Here is a 6,000-nt window from a genome sequence, read left to right on the forward strand (position 1 = left end):
TTTTACAATTTAAAGTCATCACCTTTATTCATACAGCACTGTTCAATTCTGCTTTAAAGCAGCTTTAAAGTAACTGTTTTCTATGAGAATATATACTAAAATGTAATTTATTCCTGTGATACAAAGCTGAATTTTCAGCAGGTCTTACTACAGTCCTCAGTGTCACATGACCCTTCAGAAATCATTTTAATATGCTGATGTGCTGCTGAAGAAACATTTTATATCAGTATTGAAATTGAGTTCAGGATTATTTGATGAATATACGTTCAAAAGAACAGCATTTATTTTAAACAGAAATCTGTAATATATAAATGTCTTTACTGTCAAGTAATAAAACCAACAACTACATTGTAAATAATAACCTCGCAAATTGTCAAAATGAGAAGCATATTTATTTTTATGCTCTTGAAAAAAAAGAGACCTAAATATTTGAACTAGGGTGATCCAATTCTGCATGTTCATCTTCAACATATCTGAGATGTACAAGTTATGTATTACAGTTCTGAGTTGTTGTCTTCAAAATAGTATGAATTACAATATTAAATAAAAACCAAACATACTTTTCAACAAAAATACCATAAAATACAGTGTAAGTTAGGCTGTATGCATTTCCTTTTCTTCCAGAAACATTCCAGCTGGAATCATTACAACACTGTGTGTCAGTTATGTGGCAGCCGTGATCATCTGACCATATAACCCTTTAGAGCAGTGACGGTAGGTGCAGGACCAGCTTCAATTAATGTTCTCTGCTGGAGAGAGAGGCACACAGGCTGAAGGGGACAGATTAAATGTTTCTGGATCTCAGGAGATCATTTCACCATGGGGGGGGGAGATCTGAGAGACATTAGATTGACCATAGAGGGAATGTGGTACTAAAAAATGACATCTAAATCAACGTGGGTAACAATAAATCAACATAGTGTCTAAAAATATAATTTGGATCACTTTAAATCAGTTTTGCTGGGAAAGGAAAGGAAAGGAAAGGAAAGTGGGTCTGGCCAATTCCTTTGCATTTTACCCATCCAAGTGCACACACACACAGCAGTGAGTAGTGAACAAACACACACCCACCCACACACATACCCAGAGCAGTGGGCAGCCATTTTGGGGGTTTGGTGCCTTGCTCAAGGGTCTCAACTCAGTCGTAGTAGTCATAGTAGTCAGTAAAGCCCTGCATTTCAGCCTGAGCCCACCGGCCCCAACTTTTTACACCCTTAGGGCCAGGCTTTAGCCCAATTTTCACGTCATATTTCAGACGTGGGTCGGGCTTCGGGCCTGTTTTAGACGTCTCCTTATATTTATATTTTAGACATCCACCAGTTATCATGATGGGGAAAAAAAATCCCGCACTGGTGGAAACAACAGGAGACTTCGCTTTCACTTTCGAGACCGGCTGGGAAGGTGTTTAGTGTCTCTGTCAGCAGCAGCAGCGAGCACGCCTTCAGCGCAGCTGGAACAGTTCCACGTTCAAACGCACACTTGACGCAAAGCGCCGGCAAAAGTTATTACCATGAATGTGTTGGGGGAAAATAGTAAGGATATTTTTGAATTATTTATTAATAAAGTAGTGTTTTCTGAGTCAGTGTCGCAGTTAGGGTATGTCGAAAAAATCCAATCATATTTTCTCCCTCAACTTCAAAAATCATTTCAAAATCATCCTACATCGCTGCATAAGTACTGACCCAGTCTTTGCAAAGTGAACATGCAAAGATTAAACACCCTTAACAAAAAAGGTAAAACATCAATACAGGAAGTCGACTATATGGAGAAAAAGGAGAAATGTTTTCCTCAAAAAACATGATTTCTTTATGACTGAAGAAAGAAAGACATGAACATCTTGGATGACAAGAGGGTGAGTACATTATCTGTAAATTTTTGTTCTGGAAGTGGACTTCTCCTTTACATAGTAATTGAAAGATTTCTATAGATAAATTTATCATGTCTGTGAGGTATGTATTTGCTGAGTTTCGGTTCATTTTTGTGAAGCGCTCCTGTTGAGACGACAGAAAGCGCATCATGTTTGTGTTCTTTATTTTATAAAAGCAGACCCTTTATACCCAGTTCAGAATTATGTATTACTCTTACCTTTATGAGCAAAAATGACAGAATATTTTTAATTGTTTCCACTGAAAAAAAAAAATGCAAGTGGTTGCACTGGTGCTTCCATGTCTTGCAAAGCGGCTTCAGCTTCCACTCTCCTCACAAACCATTGAATATGCACCTGATAGCGCACATTTATCTAGGTTTAACCTTGAAACTAACATTGTTTTAAGCTTGAACTGCCTATTTTAGGCAAGTTGTGATGATTTGAGAAGGCAATATTGATCAAACAGACTTTGATCAGTCCTCCACTGGCCGCGGTCATTACTTTAAAAAAAAAAAAAATTATATATTTAACGAAAAAAAAAAGCTTCAAACGTTTTTCTAAATTAACTTAGGCTAAAAACACGAAACAAAGTATAATCACTTTGCTATAACATATAAAACTATCTTAATAGCTGAAACAGTAGTACAAGCTGTTTTGGGAGAATAGGGAAAAAGATGAGCTCAGGTCAGACTCTGGCCTATATTTGAGGCCTGCAGGCTTCTAATAGTCAGTTAGTTGTCTGCTACCAAGACTCAAACCCACAACCTCAGGGTTACAAGTCTGACTCTCTAACCATTAGACCATTATTATAAATATTAACCAGCATTATAAAAGTTTTAACCAGATTAAAAGAATGTAAATTTGTTACCACACCTTTATGACATATTTTGACTTAATGTGTGGGATTATTATTACTGTCTAATAATTAGGGATATAATTTTATCAAAATCTCATGATACGATAATATTGCGATATAAAGTCCACGATACAATATTTATTGGAATATTTAAAAAAAAAAAGACAAATAAAGTGTTGCAGAGATACAGTTGTCGAACCTGACTCACCATCTCCTCTTTGGACGCGTCTTTAGAGAGAAAAGCATCTTTACAGATTACATAATGAAAGCGTTTTTGTTTTCGATTTGTTTTTCCGAACAAATTACATGGTACAATGACAGTAACAGCCATATATTGTTTAGTTTAGTTAGTTTAGTTTAGTTTAAAAACAATTTCACTGTAAAATCAATGAAACTAAATATTTAGGTATATTATTTTGGCTTTACACTACAGTAGGGAAATTACAACCCGTCTTTCCTAATTTCTACACCTAAAAGAGATATCTTGAATTTGGACTGCATTTAAACCGCTCACTGTCAGCAATTCATACAGCACTTTGAAGTAAAACTTTTTTACTTTAACAGAAATGGCAGTAAAGCTTTTATTTTGAGGGAAAACTCCAGCTTCAGTGAAAACATGCTTACAAAAACTACTACAAATCTAGTGAAACGCTGTCAGGGTTGCCAGCACAACAAAACCCACTCAATTGCTACTCAAAACTAGCCCAAAACTAGCCAAATCACAGTTTAAGGAGAGGTCCCTTGCTAAAAATGTGTTTTGGGGGATAAAATACACATCTTTCTGTCAGGGTTCCCCTTGTAAATTCGCATTTCAAGGGCTAGATATGATGTTATTGGGGTCGATTCAACCTGTGGACATCGAAAACAACCTGCAGCAACAGCAATAAAGAAGCCCAATTCCGCAGGAAAACCGCAGACTTGGCAACACTGAATGCTGTAATCATCTGCCACAAAAAAAAAAAGCTTAACTGGTGGCCATTGCGTTCCCAAACGTGCGCTAAACGTACAACACATGCAATAAGCCATTCTGAGGCATGGAAAACACTGTATCATGAACTGATCGCCTGAACAAAGTGCACGCTTCGCTTTGAAACATGCAGCGAAAACAGACTTTGAATCTTTTTGACTTGGAAATCCCTGCTGGTACCAAGACATATTAAAAGAGTGTACGTTTGTTATAACATGGTTATAACACCTTTATGACATATTTTTGACTTGACTGATTATTATTACTGTCTAATAATTAGGGATGTAACATTATCAGAATTTCACAACACGATAATATCACGATACGATATTTATCGCAGTATTTAAAAAAAGACAAATGAAGAACGGGTGAAAAAATTTTGTACAATTTAAAGTTAAATTATTCTATCTATTGCACTTTGAGAGTTAATTAAGAGCAATTGATAATATTTTGATAATATCGCTAATTGATAATATTGTTCCATCCCTACTAATAATGTAATTTGAATCATTTTGAATAGTTTTTTACTAGGAAATCGGTATTATTTATTATAAAAGTTTTAACCATATTAAAGGAGTGTAAATGTAAATTTTAACATGGTTATAACGCCTTTATGACATTTTTGACTTAATATATGGGATTATTATTACTAATATTGTAATTTGAATCACTTTTAATCATTTTTGTTGGGAAATGCCTTGTATCAGCAATGCTTCAAAGTTTGACAACATAATTTTTGACAGATTTTCATTCATTTTTTATTCATTTCCTAAAAAAAATATGGAAATAACTTATACTGCACCTTCTGATCAGAGTGCAGAAAAGAGATGTTCTTCTGTATTGTGCAAATGTCTGAAGATTCTTAAATCAAGATACATTTATTTGAGAATTGTTTTCTGTGGAATCCATCAAAATTGAGTTTATGATTAAAACAAGAACAAATATCAGCAAATGGAATATATATATATATATATATATACGCATATTGTGTGTGTATACACATAATACACCATTAATAGATATTTGTTTTTGCTTTAAGCATGAAATCACTTAATTTTGTTAAGTTTCTGACAAAACAAGATTAAATTTGTTTACTTTGCATCTCAAGTAATTGTACAGTATCTTGACTTAAGAACTTTCAGATATCTGGGGAAGTTTTGCCATTGAGATGACTGGGAAAAATGTCCCAACTAACCTAAATTCACTCCTGCTGGTCATATCATATCAACAACACACCAAATCACACAATACGAGTGCAGAATATGTCTCTTGAATGATTCAGTTACTGCGAATCACAAGTGAAGAATCAATTCTCCTGCAGGCTCATAATTTTATCACCTGTTGCTAAATGACCAGGTCACACCACTCACAGCAAGATATCTATGATAGAACCCCCGTTGCCTGAGTTCCAGCTGAAGAAGGGGGGACAGAGGAACTGATGATCGGGCCGAAGAAGCTCTGAAAAGGCTAAAGGTCAGGGAACAATGCCTATAGAGAGAAGGGTTACCAAGATGGACGACACATGGCCTTAGGCCATCCACATCGGAGGAGGCTCTCACCCGCCGGGCATCTGTGGACAACAGGTGATGGAGGACAATACAATAGTGTTTCATAGGCTTTAGTTCAGCATTATCTTCACATAACTGCAAGTAACAGACTAATGCTGGAGCCACAGGCAAAGAGGACACTAATGGAGTCTCTAGCTGTGAAGATTGTCTCAGGTCATAATGCCAATTTCATTCCATGGTATTATGGGTTTGCACAGTGGAAACTATATGATATGCTTATTTTAAACGTCTGGTTCACTGCTAGGGGATGACATGACAATTGCTTCTGAAACTACAAGCTTCATTGCAGTTTTGCCTCAGAACTGAGGAAAAAAGTATTTATTAGTGTTGTTAATATTAGTTAATATTGTTAATAAGTTCATTCATTAGACAGTTTAGTTTAGCATATGTGAAAATATACAATTTATCTATGATATTTATGTATATATGTATAAAGGAGGGGAAACAAAGTGAAGCCAGAGGGTTGGAGCATAAACACTCTCTGAGATCCAACAGTTTTTGATGTCACAGAGATTCCGCTAATGTGCACAAGTTGCAGAGTCTGTTTGTATCACTGTGTTAAGAATCGCCAACATAGTGAAGTTCATTTCCGCCACTAAATAAAAAAAGATAATTGCGACTTTTTATCTCACAACTCCGATTTTTTTCTTGTAATTGTAAGTTTACATCTCGCAATTTTGAGAAATGAAGTCAGAATTGCGTGATATAAACTCGCAATTGTCTGTTATGAAGTCAGAATTGT

Source organism: Labeo rohita, chromosome 1 (assembly GCF_022985175.1).
Source record: "Labeo rohita strain BAU-BD-2019 chromosome 1, IGBB_LRoh.1.0, whole genome shotgun sequence".
Lineage (NCBI taxonomy): Eukaryota > Metazoa > Chordata > Actinopteri > Cypriniformes > Cyprinidae > Labeo > Labeo rohita.